We start from the raw sequence: 27,066 nt of genomic DNA on the forward strand, positions 1-27,066 counted from the left end.
CAGCATGCATCCATTCTTTCCTTCTCCCTGGTCTCTCATTCCTAATTTCTGAAATCCTTTCCCACTTTAGGTTGTTGAACACAGACTTTTGTCCCAGGTGTCCTTCCCCATTTCTAGGGAACATGACAGTGCTGGAAACCAGAAATCTATGGTGTTGTAGGTAGTGAATTACTTTTTCAGATGTTGTCCAAAAATTCCATTATGGTGAGTTGACTTCTGGTGACTGAGAGATAAGTGGAGATTTTACTGCAGTAGGTTTGCCTGTGAGCATTGCTTATATTTCACTACAGAACAAGACCAAATCAGGTGCAGAATGGGGCATAAGAAAAGGGAAAATGTTTTATACCCTTCAATGAGGGAAATTGTAAAACTAATAAAATTGGGAAGATAAGTGAAATAATGTATTATTTCTTTGTGTATGTAATGCCTTAGAGGTAAAAGTATTCTCTCAAGCTGCTAAACCAAGTAGTCCAAACATAGTGATATGAAATAATCTATAAAATAGCAAAGAAAATGCTAATTAAAGTCTGTTTGGAAGAAAAGGGTCAGGAAAAAGAAACCTAATTTTGAACTTGATAGAGAAATAATGGACATCCTCTCTTAAAGTAATAGGCCTAAAGAGTATTAAGAAGCTGAGAATAGGGCCTGGGAAGGTGGCTCAATGCTACAGAGCTTGCCTTTCAGGCATAAGGCCCTGGATTCGATTCCATAGCACCACAAAAGTAGAAAAAAAACCACAAGTGGCACTGTGGTTCAATAGATAGAGCTCTTGCCTTGAGCTAAAGAGCTGAGAGACAGTGTCCAGGCCCAGATTTTAAGCCCTACAACAGACCAAAGAACAAAATACAAGCTGAAAATATCACACAGACTGTACTTAGTATTAAAAACATACTGGGCTGGGAAGGTGGCTCAGTGGTATGCAAGTGCTTGCCTTGCATACATGAGACCCTGGGTTCAATTCCTAAGCCCCACAAAAGCAAAAAAGCTAGAAGTAGTGCTGTAGCTCAAGTGGTAGAGCACTAGCCTTGACCTGAAGAGGTGAGGGACAGTGCCCAGCCTCAGAGTTCAGGCATCATGAATGACACACACACACACACACACACACACACACACACACACACACACACACACACACACACACACACACACACACACACACACACACACACACACACACACCTGTGAAAGAAACAAACCATACAATGAAATATATTCTATTTTCCTTTTGTCCATCTTGGTCTTCAATCTCAGTGCTTAGGTGATTTTTTCTGCTCAAACCGAATACTCATTAACTCAAAACCCCCCTTTGCTTCTGATTTTTTTTGTTGGTTAATTGAATATATGAGTCTCAGGAGCATTCTTGTCTGTCTGGCTTCAAACAACTTGATAAGATCTGAGCTTGCTGATCAGCTAAGATTATTAACATAAGCTCTCAGCACTGAAAAATGACAGATACTTTTTATTTTTTTTAATTTTTTTTTTTGGTCCAGTCATAGGGCCTGTACTCTGGGCCTGGGCACTGTCCCTTAGCTCTTCAGCTCAAGGCTAGCAGTCTACCACTTGTGCCACAATGCCAATTCTGGCTTTTGTCTTTTTGCTTATGTGGTGCTGAGGAATCGAACCCAGGGCCAAAGGCATGCAAGGCAAGCGCTCTACCACTGAGCCACCTTCCCAGCTTGAAAGATACTTTTTAAACTGCAAACAAAGTGTACATAAAAACATAGAACAATCTTCCAAATTATCTGAATATCAATATCACATCAATATCACATCACTACCTCATGGCTCGTGTGTGTGCTTGCGTGCATGTGCACACATGTGTGTGTGTGTGTATGTGTGCACATGTGGGCATGTTTGCATGTACACTCTCATGTGTCAGCCTGGTCCTTGGGCTCTAACTCAGGTCCTGGGTACTGTCTCTGAGCTCTTTTACACAATGCTATTGCTCTACCATTTGAGCCACAGCTATACTTCCTGGATTTAATGGTTAATTAAATCGAAGAATCTCTGGGACTTGCTGTCCAGTCTGATATTGAAGAGGGATCTTCATACATCAGCTTCTGGAATAGCTACCATTACAGGTATGAGCCACCAGCCCCTGGTCCACTTGCTGCATTTTTTCTCCATTGTGGGGCTAGAACTCTGGGCCTGGGCACTGTTCTGTGCTCTTCAGCTCAAGGTGAGTGCTCTACCGATTGAGCCACAGTGGCACTTCTGGTTTTCTGAGTGGTTTAGGCGAGACAAGAGTCTCCTGGACTTTCCTGCCAGGGCTGGCTTTAATCCTCAGATCTCAGCCTCCTGAGTAGCTAGGAATACAAATGTGAGCCACTGGCAACCAGTTCACTTCCTGTGTTTTGAAGGTTAATTGGAGATGTGTTTCTAGTCCCATAGATAAAGGTATTAGTTCTAATGTAGATGCCTGTACTTGAACTGAACCACACAGTAAGGCTTATTCCTAATATATTCCTCTTGGAGATGAGATCACAATATATGAATTGGGGGAGGGAGATCAGATACTCAGATACCATATGTAAATTGAGTATGTATGTGTCTACTTGAGTGTGTGCACCTATGTGAACCCATGTAAGTCTCCACAAGAGTTTCCATTACCTATGAGTCTCTGCAAGGTGAGATTTTTTTTAATTCTAAAGATTTTGTACAGAAGGGCTGCAGTTAAATAAGTAAAGTAATGACTACATTTCTTGTGGAACATTGTTACCCACTCCTCCTTTATTGTCTCTCTATTCCTTTCCTCCCCTAATCTCTCCTTCCCTCCCCAAAAAGTTGATTTCCAACACCAAATACTTGTTGCATTAGTAACAACACCAAACCTTGGGAATCTCATGCATACATGACAATATTCAAAGCAACAGATATTAAATCATCTGAATTCTACTTCATTTCCTGGAAACTGAGGCATTGACTGCACCCAGGCCTTTTCAGAGATGGTGGGGTGTACTGGTAAAACTATGTACAGTTATGGAAATAGTGAGTGTCTTATGAGGAGCAGGCAGAAGCCCAGGGGCACAGTGTGGGGTCCTGATGGAGGAAGAATCTTAGGTAAGTGGACCCCAGGAAATGACCACAGACTTGACAGAAGACCAAAGAGAACTTGGAACCCAGGTCTCCAAGTAGCCACATTCCAGAACCACAACAGGAAAACTCATCCGAGTTAGCAAGGAAAGCAACATGTTTTCCTGTTGCTGCCGGCTTTTCACTACCTCAGACTCCAGGAGATCCTGCAGAGAGCGCCTGGCTGACATCTGCAGACACTGGATCAACCCCCGACCCAGACCCCAGCCCCAACCCAGACCCAGAAGAACCTTCTGGCAGTTCCTAAGGAGAGACAGGCAAGTGGCACCTGGCAGCCCAGCCCAGGACAGCAGGTATGAGGACACTGCTGTGACTCCTCCAAGCCAACCCCAGGTGCCAAGTGTGGTGGACACCAAGTGGGCTGTGCCCACTGCACTGAAGACAAAGCTGTGTGGGGCTGAGATAGCAGATGAAAAATCAGCATGTGCTCCAGCTGACCTGGAGGCCAGGATGGCCGAGTCCTCTTCACGTCAGATCCTTGCATGTCCAGCTGTGTCTGCAGTAGAACCAGCACTGCCATGTACCCACGTGGATCTCCCAGTGGATGTGTGCACAGTCGTGGAGACAGTCCCAGTCCCGCTAGAAACAGCAGCAGAAGAGCCACAGTGCAGAAGAGCAGTTCTGCGTCTTGTTATCGATCTTCCCAGGGCACATGATGAGGACACCTCTCCATCAGAGGTAAATGACTCAGAACAACCACAGGGCTCCATTGATGAGGCCCTCAATGAGCCTCTGCCTGCATCAGGAGAGGAAGAACAGTTTCCACTTGTGGCAGCTAAAACTTCCAAGCAGGGGGCAGCTGATCTGTACCTGGAGGATTACTTGTCTCTGACATCTGAGACAGACTCTTCTGCACATGAGTCAGAAGATGAAGAAGCACAACTCTGTTTTGCTGACCCAGAGCTGTCCAGTGTATCTGACACAGACTCTATTCCACCAAAGGAGGAAGACGAAGAACAACCACAAGGTAAAGCACTATTTTGCTGGCATCAGAAGGCGTCTCTGAGCGATGCTTATGAAGAAAACACTCTTCCTCCAGTGGATGTCTGAAGAGCAATTCCACATTATATCTGACTTTGGTCTCTAGTTTCCCAAGGGCACACAACAGAACAAATGGACTCCAACCTGTGAGTGTCCTTGCTGCTCTAGAGATGTCACAGGCTCCACAGACTGTGTGATCTGGACCCACTTTTACCTGCAGAGGGCAACTTAGCACCAGCAGATACACCCCAGTGTGCATCACTATTAACACTGGGAGCACAACTCTGGGTGTGGAGGTAGAGACTCAGGAACTCCTGAGCTGCCCTGAGCCCAGCTGCAGCACTTAAACAAGTCCTTTCCCTCTGCTTGCCAATTATCTGCAGGGAATTGTTCCTGTTTTTTTTTTTTTCTGTATCTAATTTAAAGATGTATTTTAATAAAACTTTACTGTTATTCACTTGAGTTGCATCATTCATACTAGAAAAATGAGTTCCAGCTGCTGACTGAAGCAGCCCCACATGGAGCCTGTGTTCCTGATGGGAGGACCCTCACAGCTACCTGGAGGAGGTAGGAGGGAAGGCCATGGTGTGCAGGGAGCAGGTGAAGGTGAGAGGAGTGGCCAAGGATCTAGCCTTGTATGGGTACATTTGCATCTAAGGCAGGGCCCCCCATAGTTAAGAGACATGGACTGTGTGCTCAGAAAAGATTTTCCCAGCTCTTCATCTGTGGAATGAAAGCCTAGGCACACCCAGGCTTGGAAGAAGGCAAACAAAATGCAGTGATGTGTGGATCTCCTGTCCCCTGTGTGTAGTGGGGAGGGGAGGCAGGGTGGAGCTTAGGGGGGTGGGGCCAGCTCTTTCTCTTGCACCTTGGGATTCTGGTGGCTGAGCTGAGAGTCTTCAGAGGTGGCCCTCACTTGGGCTCTGTAAAATCAGCTGCCAGGTGACCATAGGGAGGCTGTTGGGAATCACAGGACACAAGGTGGTGGCCTGTCCAGGGCAGAGGTGGGGTCAGGTGTGCGCTGAATTTGTTTTTTTTTTTTTTTTAGGTCCGGTCATGGGGCCTGAACTGTGGGCCTGGGCACTGCCCCTCAGCTCTTCAGCTCAAGGCTAGTGCTCTACCACTTGAGCCACAGTGCTACTTCCGGCTTTTTTCTTTTTGCTTATGTGGTGCTTAGGAATGGAACCCAGGGCCTCATGGATGCAAGGAAAGCGCACTATCACTGATCCACCTTCCCAGCCCCTGCACTGAATTTCTGCAGAATCATAGGACAGGTGTGTAGATCCTGTGGCTGGAAGACAGATGTAGCAGCAGCTGATTCTCAGGTAAACCACTCGTGCTGCACTACAGGTTTGTCCTCCCTGGCCATCCTGTCACCCAGGCCCATAGCCAGCGCCAGTCTCCTGCCTCACACTGCGAGGAGGCCCGATGGCCCTAGTATCCCTACCCCTTGAGCCAAACCTTGTGATTTTGCTTGTGACTTGGAGATTCGTTTTTCACAAATATTCCTGCATAGGCTGGCTGCATAATCCAACCTCAGCCTCCTGAGAAGCCAGGAATATAGGAGTGACTCACCACGCAAGCTTTTTGTTATTTTCATTCAAGTTGATATAAAGAGAGTCACTGTTAGCTGGTTGAACCGGAGACTTGATAGCAGGTAAAGTGATGATTTTGCCACATGACATCCCATTTTTGAGCACACTGCTTTCAGGAGACAAATGCAAACCATGATTGTTTCCTGCTTTGAGAACACAATGTAATCAATGGTTCCACGTGAAACTTGGATACACTAACTGGAAAGGTAAAAATCTGAGATCACTTGAAAGAGGCTGTGTTTTTTAGAAGTTGGGAGGGATTTGGGGGAGATGAATGGTCAGGCAAAGCTTACAGAAAAAGCAAGGAAAGAGAGAGAGGGAGCCATATATAAGCTATGTAGCCTGCAAAACCGTTTTATTGGATATCATTCATTCACCAGCAGAACACAGACTTTAGAAGACTGCTCTCAGATACGTGCCTAGAAGTCCTCATGGAGATAACAAAGGCAAATATGTCCACCTCCACCACTGTCTGCCATGCCTTCACTTAGCTATGCAGAGGAGGTAGGTCTTCCTGGGATAATGAAGTATGAAGGAGCCTAAGAAAATCAAGTCCTCAACTCAAGGAATCCTGAGGAAAGCAGAGAGCTGGATCACTCATCCTGAGAGCCTTTTACTACCACGGAGTCAAGCTGACACTGAGACTGGCAGCCAAGTCCTTCTGGGGCTGGCTCCACACACTTTGTAGCACCTGGTAGCCTGGGCAGGAAGAAGAAAGGTCAGACAGTTTAGAAGCACAAAAAGCCTGTGTGGGGACACAGGGGAAGGAGGGGAGAGGTAAGAGGTATTCCAGCACACCCACCCCTCTATGGGAACCCATTCATAAACCCATAATTCATTTTCCTCCCACAATGAACTGATTCATAATATGGTTGACTCTGGGGTCCAGCAGTGCCGGGGGCTGTGGGAACATCTAGATTCTCAGATTCCTGTGCAGTCCTAGTCTTTAAGATCTATGTATGAGCACAGAGCTTGGCATCAGAGCCTCAACCACAGTTAGATCACAGACACTTACCTCAAGCTTGATAGTGAAAGTTCCGGTACTCCAAAAGCCATATCATGCCCATCAGCCACTGCCTGGCCCTAGGTGGACCCACCACCGTGACCTGGTTGTGGCCTGTGACACTGAACCAGGACTCCAGCTGAATGAGGGTGTGGCTGTGTTCCTCCATGTAGTGGAGGTAGCTGTCCTCCTGGCTTAGGAACAGAGCAGGAGAGAGGAAGAACAGGAAAACCACCAACAGAACTGGGAGTCAGGTGACTCTGAGAGTGGAGGCCTGGCACAGATCAGAGGGGATACAAGTTGATATCGATAAATGTGAAGACAAAGGAAATGGCACAAGTTTCTTATGGTCTTCAGCATCTGCAGTGCTGGGCAGAGAGCTTATGTGCCAACATACCTGGCCTATTTTAGAATTTCTTTTAGTGATATTATTGCGATCTTGAAGTTTTCTAGAAGCTGGGGTTGGTGGTTCATGTCTATAATACTAGCTATTCAGAGTAGCTAAGATCTTAGGATCATGGTTCAAAGCCAGCATGGGCAGGAAAGTTTGTGACACTCTTATCTCCAATTAACCACCAGAAACCAGCAGTGGCACTGTGGCTCAAGTGGTAGAGCCCTCTCCTTGAGCTGAAAAGCTGAGGGCCAGTGCCCAGGCTGAGTTCAACCCCATGAGTAGCCAGAATATGCTTATCTTTAGGAAAAGACACACAGTGATCATGAAGGCAGATTACAGTGAGTTACAGAGACAGTGTAAGACTCCTTTTCCTTGTGAAAACAAAGAGCAGACTCCAGGCTGCCAAATGGGAAACAGAAAACCAAGCACTGTTCTCACTGTGTCTTCATGAATGAAGTTCTCTTGGTAATCCAGCAGCTCCTCTTACAGGAAGAGCTCTGTGTCAGCTCCTTTCCCTCAAGATTCTTATTCAGGAGATGGGTCTCTTATTGAATGGGGAAATTTGGTGGGTGAGAAATGCATCTGGAGTATGGATGAGGACAGGTGTGGCTTGCTCAGTGTCTGAAGCCCAGGATCTGTTTTAATCCTTGAAGGAAAGGATGTTGAACTCTTTCTAATTCAGATGCTATTATTAGGGAAGCTTTAGCACAACAAACAAGATATCAGGGAAATTTTGGACGCTGTTTGTTTCTAGAAATGAAACAGACAAAGGAGGAAAAGATTAAACTGCTGAATAATTAGTGGACTGGTGAAATATGATCCAAGTTCATAATGATGGTTTGTGATATTTTCAGGAGGTAATAAAATACTTGTATTATGACATAAAATTCATGTAGCTTACTTTGTAATGAGAACTACTCTGAAGACAGATTAGGAAGTTCATACTGTGAGGCCAGTCTGAGCAAAGGGTTGAGAGACCTCATCTCAACTAATGAAGCTGGGCTTGGTGGTTTTAGCCTGTCATTTGGTACAAGCCACACTAGTCCTGGCAGAAACATAAGATCCTATTCAAAATCGGACTCAAGCTGAAAGAGTGAGCTCCAATAGCAGAGTGCCTAGCAAGTACAAGGCGCTGAGTTCCAGCTTCAGTATCGATATGACTTCCAAAAGAAAATGCCTGAACTTTTTGTTTTTGCAACAAGAATCTTGCTCTATTGTGCAGTGTGACATTGAACTCATGAACATTGTTCTTTAGTACCCTAGTGCTGGGATTCCAGTTGTGTTCCATCACAGCCCAGTCTGCAATTAGAATTTTATTCCTGCACTTTGAAATAACTTCGAGAAATATGAATCAGTACTAAGGAAAGATTAAAGTACATCCATCCCAAAGAGAATTGTATTGGTTGAGATAAGTTCTATAAAAGTAAAACTAAAATTATGTATTGAAAAGAAGTTAGTGGGTATGATAGGGTAAGGAAAGAGCTCTGAGTGTTTGGTATGGTGAACATTGTATAGTTTTGCTGATACTGGGGCTTGAATGCTGGATTTTGCCTTCCCACTCAACTTGTTTGTTCAAGGCTGGTGTTTCACTTCTTAACCCATGCCTTCAGTTCTGGTTTTGTGCATATTAGTTGGAGTTAAGAGTTTGTTAGATTTGTCTACCTAGCCTATCTTTGAATCTCAGTCCTCAGTTATCATGTTTCTGGATAGCTGGGATTATACTCATGAGGTACCAGTGCTTGTCCCATTTAATGAGGATTCTTGATTATGAGTGATAGCAGTATTTTGGCATGCAATGCTTAGGATGAACCCAGGCCTTGCACATTCTAAGCAAGGTTTACTGTGAGCTACAATCCATCCCGACCACAGGTTATGCTTACAATCAACTCTTCTTTCTAGTATGTGCATGAAAATGGTACATATCATCCCAAGGTTTTTGTGTAATTCAGCTGTATAGGTAATAGTAGCACATACCTGTAATCCTAGCCATATAGGCAACTGAGGAAGGAGGGTCACATGTTCAAAGACAGCTGAACAGTTCAATGAGGCCCCATCCCAAAGTTTTTCAACAGGGCTGGGGATAGTTCAGTGGTTTCCAGAGTGTTTGGAGTGGGAAGGGGAGGGGGCTGTGTGTTTCATTTTTGTACTTCTTTTGTCTTTTTTCTTGTTTAATATGGTATCCTGCCATAGAGTTCTTAAGTAATGCTCAGATGCACACAAATGTGTGCACAGGGCTGGTAATTTTCATTGCAGATTAGGCAGGGATGTTCTTTATCTTGTAAAAAGGCAATCTGACAATCTGGTCCTGTAGTTGATATTAAGAGGCAAACACCACTCACACAACTGTTCCGGTCCTGCTGTGACATAGCAGCACCTGAAAATTTGATGCTAGCAGGACATCAGTGGTTCATGCCTGCAATTCCAGCTACTGAGGAAACTGAAATGTGAGGGTCAGGGTTCAAATCCAGCCTGCACAGAGGTCCATTAACATCTTGTCTCTAATGATGCATTCACTATCTGGAAGTAAAGATGTGATTCAAGGGTAGAGCACCAGCTTTGAGTGAAAAATGCAAGTGAGATTGAGGCCTTGAGATTAAGCCCAAGTGTTCAAACCCCAGGTCAGCACACACACATATTTGTGTCCACTTACTCACACATGCATAGACACACAGAAGCCAAATCATTTTGTATTTTATCTGTGAAAGTCTGCAAAGCTTGTTAACATGTGGATTATGTTCTTCTATCAGTGGTAAGAATCCAGTCTGGTGCCTCATGTATTCTTCCTTTTTGTGCTAAAAACTTCGTATCCCAATATACTGAAAACTTGCTACCCACTCAGTGTCTCAAACTTTTCAGGGCCTATTCATTATTGCAGGAGCACCAACTGTAAAATACATTTTTCATAGCATCTATTGAGCAATGGCCAATCTTTATCATCCAATGTTTTTTTATTGTGAAAATAGTGTACAGAGGGTTACAATTACATGGGCAAGATAATGAGTACAATTCTGTTCTTTTTTTTAGTGGGTGGGGTCCGGTCGGGGGGCCTGAACTCTGGGCCTGGGCGCTGTCCCTCAGCTCTTCAGCTCAAGGCTGTGCTCTACCACTTGAGCCACAGCGCCACTTCCCGCTTTTTTCTTTTTGCTTATGTGGTGCTGAGGAATTGAACCCAGGGCCTCATGCATGCAAGGCAAGTACTCTACCACTGGGCCACCTTCCCAGTGCATGAGTACATATCTTATCAAGCATTGTAGCCTCCTCCTTTGTTTCCCCTTCCCATCCCTTCCCATCCTTCCCTTACCCACCCCATCCAATCCGCAGACCCACCCCACAAAAGATGTAATGTTTGTTTTCGACATAATGACTTGTACTGTTCATTGTTGCAATGGGTCCACCTGTTTCCCTATTTAAGCGAGTTGGTTTTCCCCTTCCCTCCACAAATTATACCAACATCAAATACAGTGAAAGCAGGGGTTATACTGTAGGAGAGGGACATACAAAGCAACAAAGAAATAATCTCATAAATGTGTTAGAAACAATCGCATGAAAGAAAAAGAACATATGAATACATATCTTTGGGTTCATTTCCCTAACATCACCTTATCTGACCTTTTCTGCTTGACTCAGACATATACTAGATATTGCAAATAAGGGAAACCATGGGACCTATGTTTCTTCATCCAATTATGTTCAAAGGATTGGCTTGCAGCCAGGCATTAATGGATCATGCCCCAATTCCTAGCTGCTCAGAAGGTTGAGATCTGAAAATCATGGTTCACATCTCATCTGGATCAACAAACCCAAGAGAGTCTTACTTCCAGCCAACCAGCAAAATGCCACAGTGGAGGTATGGTGGCTCAAGTAATAGAGTTATAGACTTGAACAAGAAAACCAAGTAAGAGTCAAAGTGCTGAATTCAAGCTCAGATGCTGGCATTTTAAGAAAAAGAGTCTGGGAAAGTGACTCAGGTACAGTGCTTTCCTTGCATGCATGAAGCCCAGGGTTCTATCCTCAGCACCACATAAGCAGAAAAAGCCAGAATTGGTGCTGTGGCTCAAGTGGTAGAGCAGTGGCCTTGAGCTGAAGAGCTGAAGAACAGCACCCAGGCCCAGAGTTCAGAACCCACAACTGCCAAAGACAGAGGGCAGTGGTGGGGGGAGGGGGAAACAAAGCCAAAAGGAATGACTTTCATCCAGGCCACAGAGTGAGGAATTACCACAACCAACAAAAAAATCAAGATATTATCTATGCCATCAAGATTTTATTTTTTCTCTAATGGAGGAGGACTGAAAAGACATTGCACTAGTATTTGCTTTGACTGAAAATTGGCATCAGCAAATCAAGTTGTTAAAATCACATAAGCAACACCATACATTGATGACTACTAGGTTTATGAGGCAATATTTTTCTCTAAAATGTATAATCTGAACAAAATATGGAAACAAACTGAATGTAGAATCTAATATTGGTTTTTCTTTTGTTTGTTTAGATTTAAAAATGTTGTTGTAAAGGTGGTGGACAGAGGATGTACAGTTATACAAGTCAGGTAATTTGTAATTTCCTTTTAAATATTGTGACTTCTTTCTCCATCATTCTCTGCCCGTTATTCCCCTCCCAGCCATCTCCTCCCATCTGTTATAGGTTATTTTCAACACGGTGTCTAGAGGGATTTATTGCTCAATTAGATCTCCCTATTCCCCCCATTTCTGTGCTTCTCTGTCCCATGGTACTATTTGCAGTTCCTTTATTCCTGTTTTTGATTTATTGCCTCTGTTGATGTTTTTTGATTTCTGTTCCCTTTAGTTGTGTATAAATTTATCTGATTTGGGGAGAGGAGGGGGAAGCACAGAGACTGTGTTTCTCTCCTCTTAAGCCTGATGGAACCTCAGGTGACCTGTGTGAGAGTTGAGGATCACTGCAGTGCAGCCCAGCTCTCCTACAGTAGTTTCCTCCTCTGGCAAGTGTGGTAGCAGCCTGATGCCCAGTGGCTTCCACATGTGATGCTAACTGATCAGGAGGTTCAGGTCTGGGGATCACAGATTGAAGCCACCAGGGACAGAAAAGTTCTTGAGATTCTCATTTCCAGTTATGCAGCAAAAGTCAAAGCTAGTATGTGACTCAAGTAATTGAGTGACAGCCTTGAGTAGAAATGCGAAGATACAGAGGTTAGGCTCTGAGATCAAGTCCTAGTACCCCAATAAATGGAAAAGTACGGTGGCCCTATGGAAATATGCCCCAGGGACCTCACAAACCCAAGGTGATCATGGACATATGGCTGGGTGGAAAGAGGTTTTCTCATCACATCATATTCTATAGAGTTGCAGCAGCTTAGAAAACTTTCCCAGTGAGGACTCAGTGGGCCTGAGTACAGGCAAAGCCAGGTGCTGTTGGTTAAGGGGCATGGAGGAAGCACCTGACAGCTAGTGACTCTTGCTGTCAGCAGGGTACAGAGGCCACCTGTCTCAGGAGATGCTCACACAACCCTCAGTGCTTGGAGGAAACACTCCCCTTTCCTTATGCCTTCCCATCAACACACCTTGAGGAATGTCCTGGTGATTATTAGAACTGTTTTCATTCCTGCTCCCTAGTATCTATCACAGAGGAAATACAAAAGGAGCTTGCATGACTTTTCATTGACTTCCACTTGAACCCAGGAGGCTCTCACTTGGGTTAGAAGGAGGATCTCCACCCCTACCCATTCCCAATATATGTCCTTTCTGCCAGCCAGGACACCAGGCGACCCGCTCTGGGACTCTTCAGGGACTTGTACTGGAACCAGGTGGGCACCATGAGAGGCTTCTGAGCACCTGCAATGGAGTCCCTTCTGCCTGCTGCAGAGACACAAGAGTCTCTAACTTCTTGGAATGGCCATGCTGCAGTCTCCCTGAAGGCAAAGGAGCTTTGGTGAGCTGGAGACTGAGCTGGGATTCCCCTGTGCCTTATTTAATGGCTCTTGATCAACCTCTTCCACTCCTGTACTTCTAATTGTATACTAAACTGTTCCTCCTCCTCAACACCCCTCCTCCCTATTTTCGTTATGCCCACCTGTGCTGCCTCCAATCCTGGCAAGGTAGGAGGGAAGTTCATTCCACACTTTCAATGTCTCTGTTGTCTAAACCACACAATATCCCTGTATGTTATTCTCTTCCACTCAGTGCACCACCTGTGAACACTCATTAAGAGTAGGAAGCTACATGGGCTGGGAAGGTGGCTCAGTGGTAGAACGTTTGCCTTGCAAGATTGAGGCCCTGGGTTCGATTCCTCAGCACCATATTAGCAAAAAGAAAAAAAGCCGGTAGTGGCGCTGTGGCTCAAGTGGTAGAGTGCTAGCCTTGAGCTGAAGAGCTGAGGGACAGCGCCCAGGCCCAAAGTTCAGACCCCATGACCGGAAAAAAAAAAAAAAAAGAATAGGAAGCTACAACACTGTTTGGTATTGGTCATTGGAGTATAATGCCCAGACCAAGCCACAGGACACCTCTCAGAATTCAATCCCACTCCACCTGTGCTCTCTGTGGGAGCTCTAGAGGCCAAGGAAGTGAGAGGGAAATTGCAGGGCCAGAGGTCTTCAGACTTGAGAATAACATGAATGCAAAACCAACCCAAAGGCCGGGCTCTATAATGGGCACCAGTAATTCAGGCCTGTAATGCTACCTACTCAGGAGGCTAAGATCTATGGTTTGGGATTTGAAGCTAATTTGGGAAGAAAAGCCCCCATGATACTCTAATCTCCCATTTACCTGTCAAAACCTGGAAATGTCCCTGTGGCTCAAGTCTAAATGCTAGCCATAAGCACAAAGAGAGTACCCAGACTCTGAGTTCAAGCCCCACATCCAATGGGGGTGGGGGAGGGTCGGAAGGAAGCTGGGCACTGGTGGATAATAGTGGTAAATTTGGCTTCTCAAGAGGTTGAGATCTGAGGGTTAATGTTTGAAGCAGCCTGTGCAGAAAAATGCATTAGAGTCTTCTGTCCAATTTGCCATCAAAAAGCCAGAATGGCGCTTTGGTTGAAGTGGTAGATCACCAGCCTTGAGCTAAATAGCTTAGTTTTGAGAGCAGAGACCTATTTCAATCCCAAGTGCGAGGTTAAAAAAAGAAAGCCTAAGAAAAGCAAAACCCATAACGCATGCAGGGGATCCAGCAGAACAGTTAGGTCAGGCTAAAACTGAAGTTCAAGCTTCTAGACTGCCCAACATTTCACCCAAAATTGTGGTGTTATTGAAAAAGCAACTCAAAGACCAATTTGACTTGCCATGGACTTCCCCAACAATGTAAATCACATTTAGCATTCCGAAGAAGACATCTATCTATCTATCTATCTATCTATCTATCTATCTATCTATCTATCTATCTATCTATCTATCTATCTATCTATCAATCTATCAATCTATCTATCTATGTATCTATCTATCTATATCTATGTATGTATGTATGTATGTATGTATCTATCGATCTATCTACCTACCTACCTACCTACCTAGTTCTATGTTTGAACTCTTGGCCTTAAGCTTCCAAGGCAAGCATTTTATGAATTGAAATAAACCTACAAGCTTTTGTGATTTTCTTAGATTTTTTTTTATAAGGTTTTGTGTTTTTGGCCTGGCCAGTCTGGACCGATAACCTCCTGATTTTTGAATGTAGGTGAGCACCACCCCTTCCATTTTCCATTGATTCATAGGAATATTGCTACCCTTTCACCTCCAGTGGTCACAATTATGGTTTTCCACATCTGTGCCCCTGCATTAACTAGAATTTAATCCAAAGTCTGCACACCTGGCTAAATATTTATATTTTTTCCACAAATGATAAAATTCTTACAATTTACACTTCATCTCACTTAGCATTTTCTCTTGAAGCTCTTTCATTTGGCACTTTGTGTGACACTCCAAATCTTCTTTCCTTCTTTCTCAGTCCTTTTTCTCCTCATCTTCAAAAACATGTAAGAAATATGTGTTTATGTCTAAAAACATGTATGTATTAATGTAAACTAGAAAAGAGACCTCACTGTATGTTTCTTTTGTGCCACACAGAGTACACATTTTATATATTTCTAAAAGCATACATTATTTGAGCACAGGTGGCTCATGTCTATAATTCTATCTACTTGGAGGCTGAGATTGAGTATTGTGGTTTGAAATCCAGCCTGAACTAGGAATTCCAAGAGACACTTAACTTATCTCTGGTTAAACAAAGAGCTGGGCCTGGATCTCTGCCTCAAGCTGTGGAGCACTGGCCTCGAGCAATGAAGGTTGGAGACAATGCCTGGACCATTAGATCAATTAGATAATGCATGTGCAACATACATGGTCTAAAATGAAGTCCTTTTTTCTTTTAGACATGTTGAATTTATTCTATTACTAGAAGGATCAATGTTACAAAAAGTTACACAATTCAATAGGTATAGTAAAATATGAATTCATCGGAATAACCCTGTCAATGTTTACTCAGAAAGCTGAAATCTAAGAATCCAGGTTTGATGCCAGGTTACACATAAAGCCTATGAGACTCTTAATTCTAATTAGCAAGCAATAAGCTGGATCTGGGGAAGTGGTTTGAATGAGAGCTCAAGATCCTGAGTTCAAGACCTGGACTTGGCCATACCTAGAAAAATGTCAAAAACTCATTATGGTCATTTTGTAACTGTCAACTTAAACGTCAAACACTAGAGGGAGCCTTTCAGTCCAGGTGCCAATTAGATGGGACATTCCGAGCAGAGCAGATGGCTTCAGATTTTTCATTGTGTTTATGCATTGTAGTCACACACAAACACACAACCTCCTTGACACATATTTCCTAAGGCAGCCATGCTGGAACAGGGAGGTCCCCATCACACACTTAGGATTCCAAGCCCCCGCTTTGCCAGTTCCCCAAAAGCAGCTGTGGTCTGATGACCTGCCAGTGCACTGACAGCTGTTTGAAATGACTGTTTGTGCCAGTATTGGGGCTGGAACTCATGGCTGTGCAGTATCCCTCAGCTTTTATGCACAGGGATGGCTCTCTACCAGTTGAGAGCACTTCTACTATGGCTTTTTGCTTGTTCACTGGTGATAAGAATCTCAGACTTTCCTGCTCAGCCAGGCTTCTTGCCTGGCTATCAGGATTGCATTTCAGGTGGGAGCGACCAGCAACCTAGTTGTTTATCTTTTTATACAAGTTGGCATACCCAGAGTCACTGTATTCATTGACTGGGAGACTTGAACATAGCAGATAAAGTTATAAAAAGTTAGGAAAGTTAGTGAAAAGACATTATAATGCATGCTTTATAGAACAGACTTAAACACTCTCATTCTTTAAATGAGCAAAAGAACAAGACTGTACATATCAAGACCCAGAACATTTGAATAAATAAGAATTCCTATGAAAATAACAGTCTGATTTTCCCTTACAATTGGAAGAAATCTTTTCTTTCAAGCTATAAGGAAGACTAAAAACTTGATCACATATTAAGCTTTCAAGTAAATCTCAGTGAATTTTACATCAGGACAATTCTATCTTGCATCTCTGATTGTAGAGAAAAAATATGAAATTAATAATACAAAACAAGAGCAAAAATAATATGGTAAATGGATCAGAAATTTCAAATCACCTTAATCTACTCAAAGGCATTATTCATCCTGGATATAATCATATATGAAATCATGTACCAGCACGTAAACATGAACACACTGACTGAAGTGTGGTATAACTAAAAGAGGTTGGCATTGGTTTAACTCCTCATACTACAGTGCAGAAACATGTACTGTTGGGAAGGTAAATGGAGCAAATAAATGGAGAGAAGGGTGAGCCACTACCATCATTGGAGTCAATGTCCATATATAAAAGCAACCAGTAACTTGATGGGAATGCTGGGTTTGGCACATTGAGGAGAGGATGCATTGTACTCATAATCTAGCATGAATGGAAACCTCTTGGTATAGCTACTTAGATGTGTTAAATATTAAGTGTTGTGCTGCCTCTTGTGTACCATCTCCCTTCCTTTTGGTGTTACCCTGCCTTCCAGGTGTCCCCTTTGACAACAGAGATTACAACCTCAGTGTCTGAAAATCACCTGATCCTATGGTGAGTCCTGTCCACCACACATAGATTCTCAAAGCAGAATTTTGGGATGGTGAAGGGCTTTCACTGACCAGTGTGGGAATCAGAGGAGAAATACAGTCATTGTTTGGGGAGAAAATGTCAAAACACATTTCATAGAGTTTCCAGTCTATCCCTGTGAGGACAAGGGCTATTTTCTTAGAGTGCATATTAACTCTCTCCTGCATGCATCCATTCTTTCCTCCTCTCTGGTCTCTCATTCCTAATTTCTGAAATCATTAGGTTGTTGAACACAGGCTTTTGTCCCAGCTGTCCTTCCCATTTCTAGGGAACATGTTGAATTCTGTTTCAGAAGTGGACCAAAACTCCATTATGTTGAGTTGACTTCTGGTGACTGAGAGATAAGTGGAGGTTTTACTGCAGTAGGGTTGCCTGTGAGCATTGCTTATATTTCACTACAGAACAAGACCAAAGCATGTGCAGAATGGGGCAAAAGAAAAGGGAAAATGTTTTATATCCTTCAATTAGGGAAATTGCAAAACTAATAAAATTGGGAAGAAAAGTGAAAATATATATTATTTCTTTGCATAGGCAATACCTTAGAGTTAAAAGTATTCTATTAAGCTGATAAACCAAGTAGTCCAAATGTAGTGATATAACACAATGTATAAAATAGCAAAGACAATGCTAATTAAAATCTGTTTGGAAGAAAAGGGTCAGGAAAAAGAAACGTAATTTTGAACTTGATAGAGATATAATGGACATTCTCTCTTAAAGTAATAGGCCTAAAGAGTATTAAGAAGCTGAAAATAGGGGCTGGGAAGGTGGCTCAATGATACCGTGCTTGCCTTTCAGGCATCAGGCCCTGGGTTCGATTCCCTAGGACCACCTTAGTACAAAAAACCACAATTGGCACTGTGGCTCAATAGATAGAGCGCTTGCCTTGAGCTAAAGAGCTGAGAGACAGTGTCCAGACCCAGAGTTTAAGCCCTACTGCAAACCAAAGAACAAAAACAAAAGCTGAAAACATCACACAGACTATTCTTAGTATTAAAAACATACTGGGCTGGGAAGGTGGCTCAGTGGTAGAGTGATTGCCTTGCATGCATTAGGCCCTGGGTTCGATTACTCAGCACTAAATAAGCAAGAAAAGCTAGAAGTAGTGCTGTAGCTCAAGTGGTAGAGCACTAGCCTTGACCTGAAGAGCAGAGGGACAGTTCAGGCACCATTACTGACAAACACACACACACACACACACACACACACACACACACCCTGTGGAAGAAATTAACCATACAACGAAAGATACTCTGTTTTCCTTTTGTCCATCTTAGGCTTCAATCTCAGTGCATAGGTGATTTTTTCTGCACACGCCTAGTACTCATTAACTCAGAACCCTGGCTCTGCTTCTGATTTTTTGTTGGTTAATTGAATATATGAGTCTCAGGAACATTCTTGTCTGTCTGGCTTCAAACAACATGATAAGATCTGAGCTTGCCATCAGCACTGAGAAAAGAAAGATACTTTTTAAACTGCAAAAACAGTGTACATAAAAACATGGAACAATCTTCCAAATTATCTGAATATCAGTATCACATCACTCCCTGATGGCTCTCTGTGTGTGCTTGTGTGCGTGTGCACATGTGTGTGTGTATGTACACAAATAGCACAAATAGCCTGTGTGGGGACACAGGAGAAGGAGGGGAGAGGTAAGAGAAAACCCAGTGCACCCAACCCTCTATGGGAACCCCTTCGTATGCCCCCACTTCATTTTCCTCCCACAATGAATTGATTCATAATATGGTTTACTCTGGGGTCTTGCACTGTGGGAACATCTAGATTCTCAGATTCCTGAGCAGTTCTAGTCTTTTTTTGTTTTTTTTATTTTTATTTTTAGTTTTTGTGAACACACTGTACAGAGGGGTTACAATCACACGGGCAGGTCAATACATACATTTCTTATCAAGCATTGCAGCTTCCTCCTTTGTTTACTCTTCACATCCCTTCCCAGCCTTCCCCCCCAACTCCCACCCAATCCTTCCCCCTTCCCCTCCCCCAACCAACATTGTAAAGCTCAGTTTTCGACATGACAACTTGTACTTCTCATTGTTGCAACTGGTCCACCTGTATCCTTAAAGGACTTGTTTTCCCCCATGTCTTCTACAAGTTATACTGACATCAAATATAGTGAAAGCATGGGTTATACTGTGGGGGAGGGACATACAAAGCTACAAAGAGATAATCTTATAAATGCCTTAGAAACAAATGCATGAAAGGAAAAAAATATTAAAATACATATCTAAGGATTCATTTTCCTAACATCACATTATCTGACCTTTTCCGCTTGACTCATACATATAGTAGATATTGCAAATAAGGGAAACCATGGGACCTATGTTTCTTTGTGCCTGGCTAACTTCACTTAATAGAATTTTTCCAAGTTTTTCCATTTCCTAACAAATGGGGCAATGGCATTCTTTCTGATGGAGGCATAGAATTCCATTGTGTATATATACCACATTTTCTTGATCCATTCATCTACTGAGGGGCATCTGGGCTGGTTCCAGATCTTAGCTATGGTAAATAATGCTGCAATAAACATAGTTGTGCTGGTAGCTTTAGTGTGGTCTTGTTTGTTAACATTTGGGTAAATGCCCAAAAGTGGGATTGCTGGGTCCTAGGGGAGCTCTATGTGAAGTCTTTTGAGGAACCTCCATACTGCTTTCCAAAGTGGTTGAACAAGTTTTCCTTCCCACCAACAATGAAGTAAGGTTCCCTTCTGTCCACATCCCCTCCAGCATCTGTTGTTGTTAGAGTTCTTGATTTTTGCCATTCTAACTGGAGTGAGGTGGTATCTCAGTGTTGTTTTGATTTGCATTTCTTTTATGGCTAGGGATGTTGAGCATTTCTTCATGTGTCTATTGTCCATCCTTCTTTGTTCTTCAGAGAAGTTTCTCTTTAAGTCTTTAGCCCACTTATTTATTGGGCAGTTGTTTCTTTGAGGATTTGTTGTTAGGGGATTTAATTTTTTTTTTTATTGTAAAGATACTACACAGATGGTTACAGTTGCATGAGTGAGGTAATGAGTGCACTTCCTCTTGAACATTGTTACCCCCTCCATTGTTTTCCCCCTACCATTCCCTCCCTCCCTCCCTACCCCGAGGTTCTTTTTTTTTGATTGTGATTAAGTGATTACATAATTTCCGGAAATTCACAGTATTGTGGAATAATGATGCTCATTTAAAGTCACAAGGTCATTCTAACTTTCCTGGAGCAAATTGTCTATCACAGTCTGTAATATATAACGGTGTTCACATGTTATATACCATATATGTGATCAGCAGCATGGGGATATTTAGTAGTGGTTAAATCAGATGAGTGGGAGTTCTTTGTTTCTTAAGTCCTGTTAGTTTTGTCATATCACCTAACATTTTGGATTTAGCATCCACTTATCAGGGAGACCATGTACCATTTGTCTCTTCATTCTTGGCTAACCTCGCTCAACATGATTCCTTCTAGCTCCATCCATTTCCCTGCAAATGCCAATATTTTGTCATTTCTAATGGCTGCATAATATTCCATTGTGTATAAATACCACAATTTTTGGATCCATTCATCTGTGGTGGGGCATCTAGGTTGTTTCCATATCCTAGCTTTTGTGAACAGTACTGCAATAAACATGGAGGTGCACGTGTCCTTGTGTATTGGTTCCTGTTGTTCAGGGTAGATGCCTAGAAGTGGTATGACTGGGTCTTAAGGGAGGTCAATCTTTAGCTTTCTAAGGACCCTTCAGACTGCTTTCCAAAGTGGTTGTATAAGTGTACATTCCCACCAGCAGTGTAATAGGGTTCCTCTTTCTCCACATCCCCTCCAGCATTTGTCGTTGGCTGATTTGTGGATGTGGGACATTCTGACTGGGGTAAGGTGGTATCTCAGGGTTGTCTTTATTTGCATTTCCTTCACCACCAGGGATGATGAACATTTCCTCATGTGTTTCTTTGCCATTTTTATTTCTTCATTTGAGAGGTCCCTCTTTAGTTCTCTTGCCCATTTAGTAATTGGTTTGTTAGGTTTGGGAGGGATTAGTTTCTTGAGTTCCCTGTATATACAGGATGTTAACCCCTTGTCTGATATATTGCTGGTAAATATTTTTTCCCAATTCGTTGGTTGTCTTTCTAGCTTAGTTCCGATAGATTTAGCTGTGCAGAAGCTTTTTATTTTAAGGTAGTCCCATTTGTCGAGTCTCTCTCCAACTTGTTGTGACCCTGGGACTCTGTTCAGGAAGTTCCTCCTGTGCCTATTAGTTCTAGTGTCTCTCCTACTCTGTCCTGCAGTAGTTTCAGAGATTCAGGTTTAATGTTAAGGTCTTTAATCCATTTTGAGTTGATGTTGATGCATGGTGATAGGCTGGGGTCCACTTTTAGTTTTCTGCATGTTTCCGCCCAGTTTTCCCAGCACCAGCGGTTGAAGAGGCTGTGTTTCTTCCATTGTATGTCGTTGGCTCCTTTGTCGAATATCAGCTGGCTCTAGGCCTGTGGATTTATTTCTGGATCTTCTATTCTGTTCCATTGGTCTTCGGGTCTGTTTTTGTGCCAGTACCATGCTGTCTTTGTTATTATAGCTCTGTAGTAGAGTTTGAAGTTCGGCATGGATAGCCCTCCCATATTGTCTTTATCCCCTAGAATTGTTTTGGCTATTCTAGGTCTTTTTTTGTTCCATATGAATTTTTGGACTGTTTTCTGTATTTCAGTGATGTACGTCATTGGGATTTTAATAGGAATTGCATTGAATTTGTATATTAGTTTTGGAAGTATTACCATCTTTACTATATTAAGTCGGCCTATCCAGGAGCATGGGAGGTCTTTCCATTTCCTAGTGTCTTCTGCAATTTCTTTCTTTACCTTTTCATAGTTCTAATTAGATAGTTCTTTTACATCTTTGGTTAGGTTAATTCCTAAATATTTTATTTTTTGTGAGGTTATTGTGAATGGGGTTGCTCCCTTTATTTCCCTCTCTTTCTGTACATTATCAGTGTATAGGAAGGCAACTGATTTTTGTGGGTTTATTTTGTATCCTGCTATTTTGCCAAAGGGGATTTAATTTTTTGAGTTCCAAGTATATTTTAGATATGAGACCCTTGTCTGCTGTATGGCTAGTGAAGATCTTCTCCCAATCTGTGGGCTTTCTATTGATCTTGCTAGCTATGTCCTTTGCCATGCAGAAGCTCTGCAACTTCATGCAGTCCCATTTGTCCAACCTTTCTTTGATTTGTTGTGTTTCTGGAGACCTATGGTTTCTCCTATCCCATCCTGTAATGTTTTCAGAGTGTCTACTTTGACTTCGAGGTCTTTGATCCATTTGGAGTTGATTCTGGTGCAGGGTGATATATAAGGATCTAGCTTTCGTTTTCTACAAGTAGTTAACCAATTTTGCCAGCACCATTTATTGAAGAGGCTGTCTTTCTTCCATTCTATTTTTTTAGCTCCCTTATCGAAGATTAGATGGCTATAGGTCTGTGGGTTCATTTCTGGGTTTTCAATTCCATTCTATTGGTCCTGAGGTCTGTGCTTGTGCCACTACCCAGCTGTTTTTATTACTATGGCTTTATAGTAGAGTTTGAAATTTGGTATTGATATTCCTCCAGCAGTGTTCTTTCCGTTGAGGAGCGTTTTTGCTATTCGGGATCTTTTATTGTTCCATATGAATTTTTGGATTGCCTCTTCTATTTCCTTGAAGAATGAGTTTGGAATTTTGAGAGGTATCCCACTGAATTTATAGATATCCTTGGGAAGTATTCCCATTTTCACGATGTTGATCTTTCCAATCCAGGAGCATGAGAGTTTTTGCCACTTTCTAAGTTCTGTTTTGATTTCCTTTTTCAAGTTTTTAAAGTTTTCATCATACAGGTCCTTCACTTCTTTGGTTAAGTTAATTCCTAGGTATTTTATTTTTTGTGGGGCTATTACAAATGGAGTTGCTTTCCTAATTTCAGCCACACTTTTCTCATTGTTGGCATAGAGAAGAGCCATTGATTTTGGGGGGTTCATTATATACCCTGATACTTTGCCAAAGTTTTGAATCAGCTTGAGTAATTTGGGAGTGGAGTCTATGGGATTCTTTAAATGCAAGATCATGTCATCTGCAAAGAGGGAGAGTTTTATTTCTTCTTTCCCTATTGGGATCCCCTTTATGTTTGCATCTTATTGCTGTAGCTAGGCATTCTAATACTAGATTGAAGAGAAGTGGAGAGAGTGGACATCCTTGTCTTGTTCCTGAGTTAAGAGGAAATGCTTTAGTTTTTCAACATTAAATATAATGCTGGCTGTAGGTTTGTCATATACAGCCTTTATTGTATTGAGGAATGTTCCATGGATTCCTAATTTTCCCAAAACCTTCATCATAAAGGGGTGTTGGACCTTGTCGAATGCTTTTTCTGCATCTATTTAGATAACCATGTGGTTCTTATACTTGCTTCTGTGGATGTGATGAATAATATTAATTGATTTGCGTATATTGAACCGGCTTTGCATCCCTAAAACGAAACCTGTTTGATGGTGGTGTATGATTTTTTGGATGAATTGTTGAAGTCGATTGGCCAAAATTTTGTGTGAGAAGTTTTGCATTAATGTTCATGAAAGAAATGGGTGTATAGTTCTCTTTCTTTGATGAGTCCCTACCTGGTTTTGGGATGAGGGTTATGATGGCTTCATAGAATGTGTTTGGTAGTGAACTTTCTCTTTCAATTTCATTAGTACATTTCTCATCAAGCATTGTAGCCTCCTCCTTTGTTTACCCTTCCCATCTTCCCCCGCTCCTCCACCCAATCCTCCCCACGGCCACCTCCATGGGACCAAAGTTGTAAAGTTTGTTTTCAACATAACGACTTGTACTTCTCATTGTTGCAATGGGTCCACCTGTATCCCTATTTAAACGATTTGTTTTTCCCCTTCCTCTCCACAAATTATACCGACATCAAATACAGTGAAAGCAGGGGTTATACTGTGGGGGAGGGACATACAAACCAACAAAGAAATAATCTTATATATATGACAGAAACATATGCATGAAAGAAAAAAAACATTTGAATATATAACTTAGGGTTCATTTCCCTAAAATCACCTTATCTGACCTTTTCTGCTTAACTCAGACATACATTAGATATTGCAAATAAGGGAAACCATGGGACCTATGTTTCTTCATCCAAGTATTTTCAAAAGATTGTCTTGCAGCCAGGCATTGCTGGATCATGCCCCAATTCCTAGCTGCTCAGAAGGTTGAGTTCTGAAAATCATGGTTCACATCTCATCTGGATAAATGAACCTAATAGATTCTTACTTCCAGTAATGCTCAGATGCACACAATTGTGTGCACAGGGCTGTTTATTTTCATTGCAGATCAAGCAGGGATGTTCTTTATCCTGTAAAAAGGCAATCTGACAATCTGGTCCTGTAGTTGATGTTAAAGGCAAACACAACCCACACAACTGTTCCGGTCCTGCTGTGACATAGCCGCAACTGAAAATTTGATGCTAGCAGGACATCAGTGGTTCATGCCTGCAATTCCAGCTACTCAAGAAACTGAAATGTGAGGGTCAGGTTTCAAATCCAGCCTGCACAGAAGTCCATTAACATCTTGTCTCTAATGATGCTTTGACTATCTGGAAGTGAAGATGTGATTCAAGGGGTAGAGCACCAGCTTTGAGTGAAAAATGCAAGTGAGATTGAGGCCTTGAGATGAAGCCTGAGTGTTCAAGCCTTAGGATCAGCACACACACATATTTGTGTCCACTTACTCACACATGCACAAACACACAGAAGCCAAATAATTTTGTATTTTATCTGTGAAAGTCTGCAAAGCTTGTTAACATGTGGATTATGTTCTTATATCAGTGGTAGGAATCCAGTATGGTGCCTCATGTATTCTTCCTTATTGTGCTAGAAACATTGTATCCCGAGCCCTGAGAACCAATAACTGCCAACCCAGACTGATATACCGGGCAAAGCTAGCATTCACATTCGATGGAGAACCAATTATCTTTTTTATTGTAAAAATACTGTATAGAGTGGTTACAATTATATAGTCAAGATAATGAGTATATATTTTTCTTTTTTATTCTTTTTTTGTTTTGGGTCCGGTCCTGGGGCTAAAATCTGGCCTGGACACTGTCCCTCAGCTCTTCAGCAAAAGAATGCACTCTACCACTTGAGCCACAGCGCCACTTCTGGCTTTTTCTTTTTGCTTATGTGGTGCTGAGGAATCAAACCCAGGGCCTCATGCATTCAAGGCAAATGCTCTACCACTGGGCCACCTTCTCAGCCCATGAGTACTTTTCTTTTTTTTTTTTTTTAATTGTTTTTGACTACTTTATGCATTTTATTTATTTATTTTAAATTATTTTTTATTGTGAAAATACTGTACAGAGGGGTTACAATTACATGGGCAAGAAAATGAGTACATTTCTTATCAAGCATTGTAGCGTCCTCATTTGTTTCCCCTTCCTATCCCTTCCCAGCCTCTGCTACACCCAAAATCCTCCCCCCCCCACCAAAGTTGTAAAGTTCGTTTTCGACATGACAACATGTACTTCTCATTGTTGGAACGGGTCCACCTGTATCATTTTAACGACTTGTTTTTCCCCTTCCCCTCCACAAATTATACCAGCATCAAATAAAGTGAAAGCAGGGTTTATACTGTGGGGGAGGGACATACAAAGCAACTTAGAAATAATCTTATAAATGTGTCAGAAACAAATGCATAAAAGTAAAAAAACATTTAAGTACATATCTTAGGGTTCATTTCCCTAACATCACCTTATCTGACCTTTTCTGCTTGACTCATACATATACTTGATATTGTAAATAAGGGAAACTATGGGACCTATGTTTCTTTGGGCTTGGCTTACTTCACTTAATATAATTTTTAACAAGTCTTTCTATTTTCTAACAAATGGGGCAATGTCATTCTTTCTGACAGAGACATAGAATTCCATTGTTTATATATACCACATTTTCTTGTTCCATTCATCTACTGAGGGGCATCTGGGTTGGTTCCATATCTTAGCTATAGTAAATAATGCTGCAATAAACATAGTTGTGCTGGTCGCTTTAGTGTGGTCTTGTTTGTAAACATTTGGGTAAATACCCCAAAGTGGGACTGCTGGGTCATAGGGGAGTTCTATGTGGAGTGAATGCAGGGGTTATACTGTGGGGGAGGGTCATACAAAGCAAAAAAGAAATAATCTTACAAATATGTTAGAAACAATCGCATGAAAGAAAAAAAAAACATTTGAATACATATCTTAGGGTTCATTTCCCTAACATCACCTTATCTGACCTTTTCTGCTTGACTCAGACATACACTAGTTATTGCAAATAAGGGAAACCATGGGAGCTATGTTTCTTCATGTAATTATTTTGAAAGGATTGGCTTGCAACCAGGCATTGCTGGATCATGCCCCAATTCCTAGCTGCTCAGAAGGTTGAGATCTGAAAATCATGGTTCACATCTCATCTGGATCAACAAACCCAAGAGATTCTTACTTCCAGCCAACCAGCAAAATGCCACAGTGGAGGTATGGTAGCTCAAGTAATAGAGTTACAGCCTTGAACAAGAAAACCAAGTAATAGTCAAAGTGTTGAATTCAAGCTCAGAAGCTGAGTAAGTGGCTCAGTTACCTTGCTTTCCTTGCATGCATGAAGCCCTGGGTTCTATACTCAGTACCACATGAGCAGAAAAAGCCGGAAGTGGTGCTGGGGCTCAAGTAGTAGAGCACTGGCCTTGAGCTGAAGATCTGAAGGACAGTGCCCAGGCCAAAAGTTCAGAACTCACAACTGACAAAGGAGAGAGAGAGGGGGGGGGAGAGAGAGGGAGAGAGAGAAAGAGAGAGAGAGAGAGAGGAAAAACAGCCAAAAGGAATGACTTTCATCAGGGCCACAGAGTGAGGAAGTACCACAACCGACAAAAAAAAT

Source organism: Dipodomys spectabilis, unplaced genomic scaffold, assembly GCF_019054845.1.
Source record: "Dipodomys spectabilis isolate Male_0828 unplaced genomic scaffold, ASM1905484v1 ptg000102l, whole genome shotgun sequence".
Lineage (NCBI taxonomy): Eukaryota > Metazoa > Chordata > Mammalia > Rodentia > Heteromyidae > Dipodomys > Dipodomys spectabilis.